An 18,302-nucleotide genomic window follows, 5' to 3' on the forward strand; every position below is an offset into this window, starting at 1 on the left:
TTAGAGAAATAAAATGCAATTTTAATAAATGCTTTTGTTCTAAGATATTATGTTTGTGTTCACTCTATGTATATTTGCATTATTGTTATTTTTCTTACTTTTGAGACCTATCCACAGTGTTTCAGAGATGTGCTTGTTTTTTCAGCTTATGTGTTTGGGAGTCTGCTTGTTTTGAAAGGGCATTCATCTTATTTTTTCCTTCTGGCCTGACAACAAAGACTCTGGAGTTAACCACGCCTGTGTGTATGTGTGAATTGGGGCGAGGAAAATACATGTTGGGTTGCTGCTTGGGACATTTGGGGTTCGATAACACTTTGAAAAAGTTTAAAGAAAATGATGTGTCTTCCTGACAAAAGGAAGCTGATCGTCATGCAGTGCGCAGTGTTACCGCGACTACCTCAGATGAGAGCGGCCTGTCAACCCCTGCATACTGCTCTGCAGGAAAAAAGCTGCACAGCACATGATTATCACATGTATCTCTGGACCGCCCAAAACAGCGGGGCTTCTACCAGATATGCTGTGTTTTTCTCATATCCCCACTTTCTAATCCTGAAGGGGTCCACAAGAATATGGCCCAATGTGTGGGGTGCATGATGAGCTAGGAACGTCCCTAACAGCACAGCACTCCAGCTCTTATACTTACATTTTCAAAGCTGGATCACGGTCTGACCCCAGATGTTCATAGCTATCTCTGAGGGAGAAAACCCTAGTGGAAGCAAGGGAGGAAGGGGTGTATATCTGAATCATGGATTTTGTGTGGTTATCTGTCTGGAAATACCTTCATTATGTAACCTGAGTTAGGGGATAGGACATAACAAAATATGTTTTTCTTACAAGTGTTTCCTCTTGGGGCTTCCTAGTGGTAAGCAGTGGTCAGTCTTGTTTGTCAGCTGAGAGAAAGGTGATACAGCATTCATCCCTGCAGATGACAGAGGCACAGTACCAAGTGTTCTCTCACTGGTGCCCCTGGGGGCTTGGCACCCTGGGGGCATATTGCAGCCACATTTTAAAATGTTCTTTAATATGAAGTAAGAAGACTAAATTAAAACCTCTGGAGAGGCCTTTGGGCGGGCGGCGCTATACAAAAAATTCTCAGATAGATGGATATGTGTGTCCTTTTCCCCTTGAATATTCTAGGAGGATATAATGTACTCCAGTTCTAGAAAACGTAGGTTATGGTTCGGATTTTGGAACCCTTTTGGCAGATTACATGAAACTCAGTGGGGTGGGTGGATTTTTCAAAGAATACTTAGGTCAACTGTGATTGCAGAGCTTTACCTGCTGTCATCACGTACCCTGGGAGGCTGATTTACAGCTGCAGTTACCTATCAGAGTACATTATTTTGCAGATTTGTTCTAGCAGAGCTTGTTTCATTGCAGAAGTGAGCAGAAGGCTCAGGTAAAAGTTGTTCTGGGAAAAGGTCCCATACCTATATTCTTGCACAAGGCATTGTTTTATTTCTAAATTTCAGGGGAAGCACCTCATTTAGGTATGGTAGAAGGAAGCCCCTTTCATACAACTATTGGTGCCCATATGCAATGTTTGTATGGCTCATTGCTTCATGAGCAAAGTCCTTGAAGAGGTGGAGTGTTTCTTTATCAGCAATGGCATAGCCCCTGGTGAGCTTTAGACACAAATGGTTAGTGAATGGACAGTCTTAACATAACAACAGAAATTACCACTGAGGGGTTGGGGTAGAAACAAATTGGCCTCTTGAACTGCCCTTCGGATAGTTTAACCAAACTCTGCTGTGCTAACAACAGACTATTTATGGTGTCAATAGGGTGAACTGCCCCTCGAGGAAGGGATGTACTCCCATGGAGGGTTTACGAACGCCAATCCTGACATTGCTTTGTATGCCTTTGGGCTCTGTTTAGTTATACATCCCCATAGACGCACACTACAGTCTACACGACAAAGAAATGCCAAAGGCCGGACCCATGGGATCATACTGGGAAATAAAAACAAGGGAATGCTGAGGAATGAAATTGCTGAGGTCAAATATTGAGGACATTAAACAAAGACAATTCACTTTTACCAATGACTGCTGGAGTGGACCAGCTGCTGTGGTGGCAGACTGTGGACGTGTTGGATAAAAACCTGAGCCGCAGGAGCTGTGTGTACTTAGTCTGAATGCACAGGTACTCGGAGGAGCATGTGCAGGAGGGGAGTCAAGTTACCATTCTCTCCTTTAGTGTCCATTCAATATTTTAGCACCTTCCCCATTCCCTTCCTATCCTTTTTAGTTACTAGGTGGCGCTTAAGCTTTGTAAAATCACCCAGGAGTCTTCAAAAATGACAAGCTGGTAGCTGATTTGCAATGTGTACTGGAACCCTAAGGCCGTTGCTTCAGATGTATTGGTGGGCTCGTTGACGGACATTATTGATACTTTTACTATCAGATTTAATAACTTATTCATAATTATTTGTGGGGACTTGAACATTTCTTGCCTTGAAAAAAATGGTACGCTCACTAATGATGCTGGTAGCTTGGTGAACAAAGGACACAAGAGATTGGAAACATGGTATAATGCAAAGAACACTAGGGATATTTACATGCTTAATTGTCAAACAGCTGGTGACATTCCAAATAGGCCCACTTGGTCCAATGGGAATCGCTCAAGAGTTTTGGATTATTTCTTTGTTTCAAGGAACATGGTAAATACCGTAAAAACCTTTGAGGTGGCATCCAGGGGTCAAAGTGACCATGCGTTACTGGAAATGACTTGGGCTACGGGTTTTAAACAAAAAAATATAACCTGGTGGCTTAATGTGGACATCTCTCTGAGAAGGAAATGTGGACATCTTTCTGGGAAGGAATCGCCTATGTATGAAACCGTAGGAGGTCAACTAACTTCTGACAAAATGTACTAGGCAATTACAGAGTAGCCCAACGGGGGATATTATCCTCCACTCCTCTGGGAATTTAGAGTAAGTGACGAGAGGAACTAGATTGTATTTTTTGCCCAAACACTGTTATGACAAGCTGACAGTCCTAGAAAAAAAAGCCTTTTCTGAAGTACCTTCGATGATGAGTAATGAAAGACCTGAACGGCTTAGAAAGAGGAAGCAAAAGTATAAGAACTGGCTGTCACTTCACAAGGCTCAAATGTTACAGATGTTAAAAGCCATCAGGGACAAAGACTGGCAACAAACGTGGCAGCTGATTAATAACCAGATCTCCTCAGGTAGCCTTCTTAACAAATGTAGTCACGGAGGAAGATTGGGTTTAAATTTATGTTAATGTTAAAGATCATTCCTACCGTGCACTATCACCATTGAGGTGGTCCCCTGGCGCTCTGGTGGATCTGAAAGGTAAGAGTGGGGGTTGGGGGCAGCTTAGTAGGGTATATCTGGAAAAGGTGGGGTGAGGGTTGTGATGTCCTGTTGTTTGGTTTGCACCTTTCGCTGAGCTTGGGTTCGATTAACGGCGCAGTAGATTCCTGTGTGCTGTTGTGCAGGGCTATGTGAAGTTTGTTTGTCGTTGCAGTGTGGTGAAGTGCGTGCAGATTGCTATACAGAGAGGTGTTTGTGTTTGTTTTGCCTTTGAGAAGTGTATGCAGAGCTTGAGGTTTCTAGGGTTGTGTTAGCCAGGGTTATTCTTACCTTGTTGCTTTAGACGTCTGTGCTCATCGGCTCTGTCCGTGCTGTGTGTTGGGTGATTTGTAGGGGTTTGTTCGCCATCTATTGTGCGTGGTGGTGGCTTTCCTCTGTAATTGTCTAGTGGTTTATGGGCATGAAGTTGTGCAGGCCTCCCCCCACAGCCCGGGTTGGAGATGGCTAAGGGATTGGGTGTTTGGTTGTATCCCTGGGTTTCTTGTGCATGATCCCACCCTCTGAGGACTGGGTGCACTAGGCCTCCTGGGGGGTACCCATTATTGGTTATTAGGTTATGCTCTGTTTCCAGTGGAGTCTTTGTATTTCCTAGTCGTTCCCTACTGATTCTGAGTTGAGGAGCCAAGTTTTAAGTAGTTTTCTGAATTGTTGGTGATCTTTTGTATTGTGTATGTCTTTTGGGGGCAGTTCCAAGTTTTTGCTGCTGGGTGGGTGAAAGACGACCCCCAAGTTCTCTGTTTTTTGTATGGCTTCGGTTCTAGGCGAATGTTGTTGCTTGATATGAGTGGTCTTGCCGGTCGGTAGATGGTTATTTTCCTTTATAGGAATTCTGCTCTTTGGCCGTGCATAGCTCCGTGTTTTAAACCTTATTTGTTAGCATTTTTAGCGCTGGGGTGATGTGGTCCCTTTGTGGTAGTTTGAGCAGGAGTCTGGCCGCTGCGTTTTGGATGCGTTGCAGTTTCTTTAGTAGGTATTCTGGCATTCTTATAGGCTGTTGTCATAGTCTATTCTGGAAATGATGAGGGAAATGTTGGAACATGTTTTATGGGTAAAGGAGAGGAAAGGTAGGATACATTTTACTGTGTGCAGGAGGAAGAAATATCTCTTGATAATTGCGTTTACTGTTAGTTCGTCGTCCATCAGGACTCCAAGATTTTTGACTGCTGTTAACTGCGTCAGTACAGTTCCTAGTTCTGTAGGCCATGGGATGTAGTGGTTGTTTTCTAGGTTTTTGGGTCCAACCATTATTTCTGTTTTGCCTGGTTTGAGTGTTAAGCTGTTTGTGTTCATCCATTCATAGAGTTCTTGTAGACAGCCTTCCATCGTTGTGTTTTCTTCTTGTGTGTCTTCTATTTTGTAGATGATTTCTGAGTCGTCTGCATAGTTGTAGCATGTAAATCCGTGTTTTTTCTAATGAGCTTAATTAGTGAAGTCAGGTAGATAATTGAAGAGCAGTGGGGATAGGGATGATGCTTGTGGTACTCCACAGTTGGTGTCTCTTGGAGTGGATTTGAAAGGTTTCATCCAGGCGGTGTTCATTCTGCCCGTTAGGAATGAGTTAATCCAGATTAGGGCCGGGTCGGTGATTCCTATTTCTTCTAGTCTCTTGATGAGGATGTCATGGCTGACTGTGTCGAACGCTGCAGAGAGGTCCAGAAGTATCAGCACTGAACTTGTGTCGGAGTCTGCATTTGTTTTTAGATCATCCCAGATTGAGAGGTGTGCCATCTCAGTTCCTCTCTTAGGTCTAAACCCGATTTATGCCTGGTCCAGCAGTTGGTGTTTTTCTATATGTTCCTGTGTTAGTACATAGACATAGGTTTCAAGTAGTTTTGCTGGGTACGGGATGTTCGAGATAGGTCTGTAGTTGGAGAGGTCTTCCACGTTGCCTACCTTGTTCTTGAGCAGTGGTTTTATGTACACTGATTTGAAAGATCGCAGCACTTTCCCTGTTGCGAGTGATTGGTTGAAGAGGTTTCCGTAACATTCCAAGGGTGTGCCCTGTGTGAGGATTGATTTGTATATGTCTGCAGGGCAGGTGTACACGGGGAGCCTTCTCTTTTGCCATTTCTTACCAGCTTGACGAAAGTCTCTATGGATATTTGGGGGAAGCTTTGGAGTTTGTTCTGGGGATCCTCGGTTGGGGGGTGGGTTGTGCATTTTGGTTGCCTGGTCTGCTTTGTATGGTTTGGTGGATGACACTGATTTTGTTTTTGAAGTGGTCTACGTGGTTGTTGCATAGTTTCACTGAGGGTACCAGGGTATTGTTGCATCCAATTGGGTTCCTCATTTCGTTTACGATGTTGAACAGCTCTTTTTGGTTGTTTGTGGCTTTGGTGATTCGGTTGTCGTAGTATTTCTTTTTTGCCTTTTGGATTTCCTTTTTGTATGAGCGGATTTGTCGTTGAAATTGTGATTTTTTCTGCCTGGTCATATTTTTTCCTCCATTCTAGTTGCAGCTTCTTAACTTTCCTTTTTATGGCAAGAGTAGGGGAGTAAACCATTTTTCCATTTTTCTCCTGTGTGATGGGGTGAAGGGGTTTTCCTTGGAGATATTGTCGATTGTTTTGGTGATCCATTCATGACGTTTTTCTGTCTGTCTATCAAGGTCGATTTAGTCCAGGTTCGTGGTTGATGCTTTTGTGAGTTTGATTTATTCTACTAAGTTAGTATCTTTTACGGTTTCTTTTCATGACAGTTGGGGAGTTTATTGGGTTGTTTGGCAGCTTTGACAGGTAGCCGATCACAAATGGAATGATGAGGTGGTCGCTCCAGAGTATCTGTATTGGTGGTGCTGTGGTGATAAGGTTTCTGTTAGAGAAGATTGTGTTAAGTGTGTGTCCCGCTGCGTGTGTTGCTCCTTTAACCAGCTGATGTAATCTCATTGTCTTGCGTTGCTTGACTAGCGAATTATGCGAGTTTGCATTTTCTTCTTAAAACCAGATGTTAATCCTTGAGGATTATCAGGTGTTCGTGTTCGATGGCCAGGTTTGTGATGGCTTCTGTGAATCTGTCCACGAATGCTGCATCGTATGTTTGTGGTCTGTAAACCAGAACGAATTTGAGATTTGTTTTGGGGTCCATTGTCAGGTGAAGGATTAGGGATTCACAGTTTACGATGATTAGTGGTTTGTCTTTTCATTTTTAGATGCTCTTTGTATGCCATTGGAAGTCCTACACCTCTGTTGTCTTTCCTGTTTATCTGTGAGCACTTGATGTTGTCGGGGAGGCAGCCGTGTAGTGTGATTTTGTAGTTGTTATCAAGCCATGTTTCTGTAATGAATAGGATGTCGATACCTCTGTCGCACAGTAAGTCGTATATCTCTGTGGCGTGTTTGGACATCGATTTTGCGTTGATTAGGTTGCAGTGGATCATTTTGATGTAGTTTATTTTAGTTTTTAATATTGGCTTTGTGTCATGGTTGGGCGGGACCAGAGTAAATCCAAAACAGGATGACCACTTGTGTTAGTGTGAGTTAACCCCAGGGCGGCAGGGGATGTGAATTACCATAGGTGTTTTCAGTTCATTATATATTGCACCTCTCACAATCAAAAGGTATGGGGCTGTCCATGGAGGGGTTACATGGTGACTCTACATTGGTTGGGACCAGATTAAACATAAAACAGGATGACCACTTGTGTCATTGTGAGTTAACCCCAGAAAAACAGGGTATCTGAATTACCATAGGTGCATTCAGGCCATGATAACATGTACCTATGGTAATTCAGATACCCTGTTTGGAAAGGTATGGGGGTGTCCAGGGAGGTGATAAATGATGCCGATACAGTAGTTGGGACCTGAGTAAATATAAAACAGGATGACCACTTGTCTTAGTGTGAATTACCCCAAGAGAAATAGGGGATGCAAATTACCATTTGTGCAATCAGGCCATGATATCTTGCACCCCCCACAATCAAAAGGTATGTGAGTGTCCCAGGAGGTGCTAGATGGTGCCTCTACACTTTTTGGGACCAGATTAAACATCAAACAGGATGGCCACTTGTGTCATTGTGAGTTAACCCAAGGGAGACAGGGAATGCGAATTAACATAGGTGTGTTCATGCCATAATATCTTGCACCCCCACAATCAAAAGGTATGGGGTGTCCACGGAAGGGCTAGATTGTACCTCTACTTCGGTTGGGACCAGATTAAACATAAAACAGGATGACCACTTGTGCTAGTGCCTGTGTTAGTGTGAGTTAAACCCAGGGAGGCAAGGGATGAGAATTACCAGAGGTGCGTTCAGGCTATGATATTTTGCACCCCGCACAATCAAAAGGTATGGAGGTGTTCCATGAGGGGCTAGATGGTGCCTCTACATTGGTTAGGACCAGAGTAAACACAAAACAGGATGACCACATGTGTCAGTGTAAATTAACCACAGGAAGGCAGGGGATGTGAATTAGCATAGGTGTGTTCAGACCATGATATCTTGCACCCCCACAATCAAAAGGTATGGAGGTATCCAGGGAGAGGGTAGATGGTGCCCTTGCATCATTTGGGACCAGAGTAACATAAAACAGGATGACCACTTGTGTCATTGTGAGTTAACCTCCGGGAGACAGGGGATGCAAATTACCGTAGGTGTGTCCATGCCATGATATCTTGCACCCCCACAATCAAAAGGTATGGGGTGCCCAGGGAGGGCCTAGATGTTGCCTCTTCATTGGTTGGGACCAGATGAAACATAAAACAGGATGGCCACTTGTGTCATTGTGAGTTAACCCCGGGGAGACAGGGGATGCGAATTACCATAGGTGTGTCCAGACCATGATATCTTGCACCCCGGCAATCAAAAGGTATGCAGTGTCCAGGGAGGGGCTAGATGGTATCTCTACTTCGGTTGGGACCAGATTAAACATAAAACAGGATGACCACTTACGTTAGTGTGAGTGAACCCCAGCGAGGCAGAGGATGCAAATTACCATAGATGCGTTCAGGCCATGATACATTGAACCCCCCACAATCACAAGATATGGGGGTGTCCAGGGAAGGGTTAGATTGTGCCTCTATATTGGTTGGGAACAGATTAAACATAAAACAGGATGACCGCTTGTTTTAGTGTGAGTTAACCCCAGGGAGGCAGGGGATACGAATTACCATAGGTGCGTTCAGGCCATGATATCTTGCACCCCCCCTACCACAATCAAAGGGTATGGGGGTTTTCCGTGAGGCGCTAGATGGTGCCTCTACATTGGTTAGGACCAGAGTCAACACAAAACAGGATGACCACTCATGTCAGTGGAAATTAACCACAGGAAGGCGGGGGATGCGAATTACCATAGGTGTGTTCAGACCATGATATCTTGCACCCCCACAATCAAAAGGTATGGATGTATCCAGGGAGGGGGTAGATGGTGCCCTTACTGCTTTTGGGACCAGAGTAAACATAAAACAGGATGACCACTTGTGTTAGTGTGAGTTAACCCCAGAAAAACAGGGCATGTGAATTACCATAGGTGCGTTCAGGCCATGAAATGCAACCCCACAATGAAAAGGTATTTGGGGTGTTCAGGTAGGAGATAGATGGTGCTGATATATTGGTTGAGACCTAAGTAAATATAAAACAGTATGTCCACTCGTGTTAGTGTGAATTACCAAAAGAGAAATGGGGGATGCAAATGACCATAAGTGCAATCAGGCAATGATATCTTGCACCCCCCACATTCAAAAGGTATGGGAGTGTCCTGGGAGGGGCTAGATGGCGCCTCTACATTGGTTAGGACCAGATTAAATACATAACGGGATGACCACTTCATTGTGAGTAAACTCAGCAAGACATGGCATGCAAATGACTGTAGATTTGTCTAGGCCATGATATCTTGCACACCCACAATCAAAAGGTATGGGGTGCCCAGGGAGAGGCTAGATGGTGCCTCTACATTGGTTGGGACCAGAATAAACCTAAAACAGGATGACTACTTGTGTTAGTGTGAGTTAATCCGAGGGAGGCAGGGGATACGAATTACCATAGGTGCTTTCAGGCCATGATATATTGCACCCCCCACAATCAAAAGGTATGGGGGTGTTCCGGGAGGGTACTAGATGGTGCCTCTACATTGGTTGGGACCAGAATAAACATAAAACAGGATGACAACTTGTGTTAGTGTGAGTTAACCCCAGGCAGGTAAGTGATGCGAATGACCATAGGTGCGTCCAGTCCATGATATATTACACCTCCCACAATCAATACGTTTTGGGGTGTACGGGGAGGGTTTAGATGGTGCCTCTACATTGGTTGGGACCAGATTAAACATAAAACAGGATGGCTACTTGTGTCATTGTGAGTTAACCCCAGGGAGACAGGGGATGTGAATTACCGTAGGTGTGTCCAGACCATGATATCTTGCACGCCCACAATCAAAAGGTATGCAGTGTCCAAGTAGGGGCTAGATGGTACCTCTACTTTGGTTGGGACCAGAATAAACATAAAACAGGATGACCACTCGTGTCATTGTGAGTTAACCCCAGGGAGGCAGGGGATGCAAATTACTATAGGGGTGTTCAGGCAGTCCCCCCAACCCACCTTAACAAACACCCCGTGTTGCAATGGACTGGGAACCAGGCCGGTGTGTAATAATATGATATTAATTCATATTATGGATCAAAGAAAAATAAAAGCAACATCAAACAATTGGGCAGCAGCCACCAAGTTCGTGGCAATACAATGCAAATATCCCCACAACACAGTTAATTCAAACTCCTAACACAATATACAGAAACCTTTAATAGCAAAAAGAAGAAAAATCGTTTTGAAAGCAACAGATAGCATTCAAGTTAAGCACTCCCCCTGCAACACTCACCCCCAAACATCTGCTAACTAAATTCCTTTTGGATGGAAGGCAGTGACAAGGGGCCAGAATGAAGAGGGAAAAATCAGATTTAGGATTTAGCCCACAACCCCAAGATTGGAGGCCAGAAATGAAAATGAAAACCTGATTTATGAGCAAAACGGCATAATTGGATTTCACTTGCTACTCGCACAGCAGCTTGCAACCTCTGTGGGAAAGCTAGGACATAAATGTGTGTTACTACACTTGAGAGATAAGGAAACTTACACACTACTCGCAGGGCACCAAGGCAACGTGAACACAGGTAAGAAAATCGATTTGGGAATTAAAGCAAATGCAAAAGAAAACACACGCAGCAAAATGGAAATTCGTTTCTACACAGGACTTGTGATGACAGGCAGCCAAAGGAAGGTCTGAGCTGTCAAAATCAGAAATCGGTTTTCAGGTCAAGGAACAGAGGCACATAGATAGGATTCTGACAGAAAGGGGTTACTCTTAATGGGACTACTGTTTGGGTTTTTCTATGGGACAAATGCAATTCATAGGAAGACACACAATACACAGGCACATTCAGTTTTTGTTAGAAAAAGCCTAATTCTGTTGAGGGTATATTGTAATGGCTATACTCCTTAAAGAAAGGCACTTGACATGAGGTGGTTGATTTCGAATGTCAACCAACTCACTGTGAATCTCTTTACAGGGGAATTAATTGATGCTAAGGATTTAGACATTGGAAAGATTTATAAAAGGAATGTACTAACATGCACAGGCTAATACAAATTAGTCTATGGAAAGGTGACCAGATTATACTGGCATTTTGGGATTCTAAATGGGATTTCAATGGGGTGCAAGTTTCAAAAAGAGCGGGATTTACAGTTTGGGAACTGGGTTTATGTGTTACATACAATGTAAGCTTGGGTTTGGGTTTCTGGAAAGCCAGTGAGGTCTCTGGTCCTCTGGACAGCTAGGCCAAGGGCTCTGGTCACTCTGTACAGCTGGGCCAGGGGATCTGGTCACCGGACAGCTGGGTCAAAGGATCCGGTCACTAAGCTCTCCTGGGTGGAATGCTGGACAGCTGAGCAAGGTCTGGCACTGCTCTCTTTAGGATGGGATCAGCTGCCTCCTCTCCTTTCTCCCTGGATTCTTGGGTGTGCTTGGATCTGGATGGATGGATCTGCCTGGATGGGCGTATCTCTGCTTTCCTGGATCTTGAATGGATTGAGTCCCTTGCGTTTCTCTGTCTGCCCTTGTACAGCCAAAATGACATAATCGGTTTACAATCTGGGGGGGAAGTACTCTGAAATTATTCCTCTCCTGGGATAGGACAGCCTACCAGTCCTCCCTCCTCCCCCTGGGCCGATTGGTTCAGTGGAAATGACATCCTGTGTGTGTTTGAATTTATGACCTTTCTTTGTCTCTCCATGCTACTTTTGACCAAAAATGAGTTATAGATCAAAACGTCAAACTTATACTAGTCACTGTCATAAGAAGTAGATATGCAAATTCCATAGGTCACAAGGAATTGGACAATCTGATCGCCGACTCTGTGCGAGGTTGCATCGTCCTTTGGCACATTTTCACCCTTTTTATGAAATGCATAATATTTAAAAATCTGCCAATGACTACACATATTCTCAATAACATTATGCATCATCCCACCTAGTTTCATATGTGTTGCATGTATAATTCACCCCGAAATCCATCTTTCATGGACATTTCCGTTCACCAAGTGCTAGAAACATGTACTCGGTCTCTTTATATTTGTCTAAAAATCACATGGAAGACTGGCATAATACAAAATTACTACTTAGTCAGGGTGCTGGGAAAAATGTCTTAAAATACATAAGTCCTTTAATGTCAATGGGGTGGATTTGTCATATGTGTGGGCGGTGCTGCAGACCCCACAGCAAACTGTCTCTGCCAGGCTCGGCTTGCAACAAAGGACTTTTATGATGCCCTTTGAAGTTTGACAGTATCTCCTTCAGAGTGGGTGCTGTAGGAAATCACACCTCTTAGTCATGGACCAGCACTACTGGCATCATTTGTTCCTTCCTCCAGGGCTGCCTGCTAGTTTAGCAAGACATTGAATCCTCACACTCTCTGCCTTTTCATTGTCCTTGTGGGCCGGTTCACTTATGGATATGACTTTTCAGTGTGAAGCAGGGCTGGCCATTGAATTCAGTGCCTGGGCCAAAACCCAGTTTTACTGGTTTCGAAGTCTTTTCTAAGTTACCAAGTCTTGTGGGGACACATATAATGTACATTATGGAGCCAAACCCTGACCCACATGTTCAATAATATTTCTGTATGAGCACAATATGTTATTTTGACATTGGCCTCATTACGTGCTTGCAGGTAAAAAAAGTAAATTACTGGCATTCCGGTGCTACCGTGTCCATTTAGCACTGCTGCCGTAATCTATGGTAGATTCTGAGTCAGCGTGCACGCGCATTCCGGCGTGCCGGAAAGGGTAGCACCGGCATGCCGGTAACAGCTCCAAAACCCTGATAGCGGCATTGTCGATGCCGCAGACACCGACTCTGGCACCGATGATGCCTCAATCACCGCTGGCACTGGAAACAACGTCATCGCACCAGAGCGGGAAATGCACCAGCGGTCACCTTTAAAATAACAATCCTTTGCCGTTCTCATCCTACAGGAGTGCAACTGCTATACCAAGTGTATACCGACATTGAGGCACCGTCCGTTGCCGCAAACCCTGCTTCAGCGAGCAGGAGCTCAATCTGCTTGCTGACACTCCAGTGGAGCATGCTGATGTGGTGTTTGGAGCTGATCTGCGGTGCACAGTACAATTAAGGAAGAAGTTGACATGGGAGATAGTGGCCACCAAAGGGTCCACGTTGGGGACAACACCCTAGACCGCCAGGGACTGTCGTAAGCGGTGGGTCGACTTACATCTCCAGGTCTGTAACCTCTTTGCCGCAGAGCGCAGCCAGGGGCTGGCCACAGGGAGTGGTGCACCATCCCCCATAAAACTTCAGCCATGGGAGGAGACCTGCAGCACCGTACTCCACATGGACAGCATCGAAGGAGTAGGATATGCAGGGACGGGAGCAGTGTCATCTGATGATGCCGGTGAGTGCCCATAACTTAAATCCCAAAGTCACATCACACACATTGCATCGCCAATGCCAATGGTCAAGTCCAAATGACAAGTCAGTGGCACCAGATCCCTGCTGCCTTGCCACCCACCGACAGCCTCATTGCACACAAGTAAGTACCTGCAGGAAGACCGGCAACAAACCCCACTGACACACCCCACATGTCCCCTGTAATGCACACACAAGTGCCATCTGCATGCACAGACACGCATCACTATCCAGCAACTGCTGTCACCGCCGTGCCACATGGCCCAATCTACCTCATGGCAAGATGCACACATCAATGATACCAGTCTAACACCTGTCACTCCCACCATGTCCCTTCCCACATTCTCAACATCAGTGCAGCACGTCCCCAAGTACACATCCATATCACAATCAAACTGTACATGTCACACAGCCCCTGCGGCCTGGCCACAACACCCAAGCCACTACACACCAGTACCCCAGCCAACAGACACTGTGCCCTCCATGGCCAAACTACAAATATGGCCCCACACTTCTTCCCCCACACAATCATGTGTGCACCATGCCATGGCCTAGACCGTGACCATGACAATGCACATGCCTATGAATATACTAGCATTGATGTATGTCAGATGGATTCACACACATTTCTAATGCCATGCCTCACTGTCCCCCACAGGCACATCACCTGACCGCGAGGGTGAACTTGCCACCACACCCGAGTCCACAGCACCACATCGCCAGTGCACGAAATCAAACCCCAGGAGCCAGGCACCATTGCGGCAAGACCTGAGCGTGCCACTACATCTACCGGTCACCCCCCGCCACCAGGAAACGCCTGCTGCCCAGCAGCCCTGCAAATACACAATACCTATGGGCAAGCATCCCTGCAAGTCTACACCACCTGTGCCCAAGCCGGCCGAGAAACCAAAAACACATGTTGCCAAGTCGGCACATCAACCAAAAATACCTGTGGCAAAGGCGGCGCATCACCAGGAAGAGCCGGATTCCCCAGTCCTGAGAATGCCGGAAGTTTTGGGATCCCCAGTCCAGAGCCTGCTGGAAAATCCAGAAATACCCCACACCCAGGCACCCGACCCTGCAAGTCCAACGGATGGCACAGGAGCACACAGCACTGTTGAGGCCACTGGTCCAGACACATAGAGCGATGTACCACAAGATGAAGAAGATGTGTTCACTCCCCCAGGCCCTCAGAGCCCACCTCCCTTGCCACTACCAGGACTGCGCCACATTAGAGACCTTGAGGGGTGCCTCAGTAGAACAAAGGAGCAGCAACAGGCTATGCATGCCTTGGTGAGCAAATACCTCACCGAGGCACAACTGACATGCCAGACAATGCAGGACACCTCCCGCAACACTGCACGCTTGCTTGGCAGGGCAACAGAGGGCGTGTACCAACTGGCAAGGCGTGCGCATGAGGGGAATGACGTTATGTCATCTATGGCAGAGTCCATAAACGTGCTGCTGACCGCAATTGCCGAACAACGGCACATCACCACCCCACTTGCCCCATCCACTAGCGCTACACTGAGCAGCTCCACCCAAAGTAGCCCTGTGCATCGGTCACAGCGACTAAATCGCCCGCAGGGGGCTCACCCCATCCTCAAAAAAGGGGCCGCAAATAGGGCATGTAACCAGTGCACGTGTTGAGGGAGTAGTGGGAAGGGGATGTGCGGGTTATGGGGGAGGGTGCAGCAGACGTGGGGGTCGTAGTTGTGGGGATGGGGGTGTTGGGTGTGGTGGTGTAGGGGGTAGTGGTGTAGGGGTAGTGGGGGAGCGGTGTTGGGGCACTGGGTGTGGGGGAAAGGGTGTGGGGTAAATTTATGGGGATTGAAGTTTAAGGTTTAAAAAAGATAATCTGCACATAGTTCTGCATTATTCAATACACCTGGTGTAGCAAAAGAAAACATGGCTGGACATTGCTTCTTGAGTGTGTGTCAATTTCATTATGTACAGTGTCCAGCACCCAGTGTGACCCATGCCCAGTGCCATGTCTTTAACATTCCATCAGAAGTAATTTTCAATTAATGCTTGCCGTGTGGCATGGCCATGGTGGCACTGAGGAATCCCAGCATCTTCTTCATCCTCATCCTCAGGTGGCATCATGTCCATGTCGGGGGGCAGGGGGACGTTGCGCCGGATGCACATGTTGTGCAACATTGTACATACTAGCACCATGTTGCCCACCTTCTCTGGATCGTAGATGAGGGCTCCCCCCCGACCTGCTGAGGCAGCAGAACCGGGCCTTCAACAGGCCAAATGTCTGATCGATGGTTACGCGAGTGCGTGCATGTGCACGGTTGTAGGCCTCTTTGTGTCTGTTGTGTGGTTGCCTGATGGGGGTCAAGAGCCAGCCCATCAGGGGATATCTGGCATCACCTGCATGGGAGCAAGAGAAAGGGTGAATAATTTGGTAATTCCATGTTACCACTGGCTGTACAGTGTTAACACAATTCACCGAAAAACTGGATGACATGACAGTACATGTCAATTGTCATTCTCTGTTGCCTGGGAAGTGAACGTAGGGCTGATCCATGTGCGTTTCTCTGTATTCATATTTGACCCATTGTACTTGTAGGTGTCCCTTAAGGTGACAGGACAGGCCTACTGATCTGCAGTATACCAGTGGACTGAGTGCAGCGATTGATTTTGTAGGTGTGACTGGTTTTCTCTCTGGCAGAGGTTCCGGACTCGTGATTTGCTTAGCAGAGATCAGATTTCATGCATTGTCACTACAGAGTGGTGCATTGTGGTACACGTGGTTCGGGTTTTCAGATGTGCCTAATACATGTGCTGGTGTGATATCTGCATCTGTTGTTTACATGTAGACACGGCTGTGAAGGCCTTGCATATCTGCATGCATTAGCTGTGCTGCACATTCTGTTTCATTTTCAAAACTCATACTTCAGGGAACCCAGCACACTGTGTGTGGTCTTTTTCTAATCAATGTGTGAGGTTTCATGGCATGTATGTTGGTAATGCTGAGGTTGCTTGGTCTATTTCCACATCTCACTGAGCATTCTATTGGCCTACCCACTCTCTATGCACTCCATTACATACCTGGTTATGTTTTGTATGGGTTTTGTCAGGGGTGATGATGCATTCATGCATGCAGTATGCACTTGTGCTCCTCGTGAATGCAATCCTATGCTATGTTCCCATGGCCCACCCAGCAGACAGGTTGCCTATGCTGTTTACTGCTCCCCCCCCTAATTCAGCACCCCTCATGGCCCACCCACCAGACAGGTTGCCTATGCTGTTTATTGCCCCCTCGCCCCCCATTCAACACCCCTCATGGCCCACTCAGCAGACAGGTTGCCTATGCTGTTTACTGCCCCTCACATTCAACACCCCTCATGGCGCTCCCAGCAGACAGGTTGCCAATGCTGTTTACTGCCAACCCCCCCATTCAACACCCCTCATGGCCCACCCAGCAGACAGGTTGCTTAAGCTGTTTACTGCCCTCAACCCCATTGAAAACCCCTCAGGGCTCACCCAGCACACTAGTTACCTATGTTGTTTACTGCCCTCCCCCCATTCAACACCCCTCATGCCCCTGTGGTTAGACTCAACCCAACAGCCATGTACGAAGTCCAGCATGTCGTGCCATGTAGCGGGGCAGCATGGAGATCCACAGCACAATGGAGTCATGTGTAGAGCCAGAGAATCTTGCACAGCAATGCGTGATTATTTTGCGTGCATCGAACACCATCTGTACATTGAGGGAATGGTACAGCTTCCTGTTGCGCTACACTACCTTCACAGCATGCCGGACAACCACGTTGGGCATGCCTGCAAGTGCATGGAATGCTACTTTGGTGGCATTCACCTCCTCGGCAGTCCGTGGCAGGCTTATGTGGTTGCGTATATGGGACAGGAGTCCATCTAGCACCTGGGTGAACACACGGGAGAAGCAGGGTTGGGAAATTCCATGCAGCTGACCCACTGTGTGCTGATAAGTGCCTGTGGCCAGGAAGTGCAGCACACACACTACCTTCAGCAAGGGGGGGGTGTGGCTGTCCGGATATTGATTACGCTCACCAGGTCATCGTGTATGAGGTCCACTACTGTGGTGATGGTGTCCCTGTCCAGGCGGTACAGGGTATTTATCTGGGCTGGGGTTAGATTGAATGAGCTGGTCCTTAGGCAGGGGAGTGGTGGCTGCCTGTGGGGTACAACTACCTGCACATTGGGTATGTGCTGGCCGATTCTCCCCTCCTTCTCCTCCTACGCATACGCTGCATGCTCTGGCTCACTGCCTCCTCAAAGAGTAGCTGTGCAGGCATGTCCTCCAGCTCCAGTATTGCTAGTGCTAATGGTAGCATTGTGGCTTTGGGAAAGGTGTGGTGTGTGGGAGTGCTCTTTTTGTGCTGTGCCAGACTCCATTGCCTCCACCTGTGCTGATTGTGGCCACCTGAGGCAGGTTTCTGCGCACCAGATTCATATTAACGCCTGCACTGCGATGCCGGTGTTAACGGCATCATTGTTTCCATTATTACCGGCATGTGCTTGCTGGTAATTGCATTTCCGTGGACCTCTTAATGTGCACTTAACTGCGGCATGCCGGTGTCACTGGCACGGCTGCCGCGTGTCATCGCTGATACCGGCATGGGTGAGGCCGGTCACGGCAGGTCCCTGCCGGTGACACCGGCATCGTGGCTCGTAATACTCCGGTCCGGTAAACGATGCCGGTACGGTAATACCACCATTGATTTTACCGGACAGGCAACCTGTAGTGAGGTCCATTGACTTTTAAATTACATTTTCCTTATTTTCAAAAGAGCAGATCCACACATGTGCAGGCCTTTTCATTTCAAGTTTGCAAGTGCGGTTCTGCAAACCATGGGATTGTTTTTCAATTAATCTTCTGGGGGGTTTTGCATGTACTGTGGGTTCATGGACACAGAGGGAAACTGCACAGAATTTCTTTTTGAAATGGACAAAGAGAGAGAGCCACGCCTTTTCTTTCATTTGCTGTAATTTGAGCGCAATGGTTCACTTCAAAAGGAAACAAAATCTGTGTTAAGTGAAAAGCAGAACTCTTTGCCTCTCATGTCATTTC

Source organism: Ambystoma mexicanum, chromosome 8, assembly GCF_040938575.1.
Source record: "Ambystoma mexicanum isolate Mex_15411 chromosome 8, UKY_AmexF1_1, whole genome shotgun sequence".
In the NCBI taxonomy this organism is placed as follows: Eukaryota; Metazoa; Chordata; class Amphibia; order Caudata; family Ambystomatidae; genus Ambystoma; species Ambystoma mexicanum.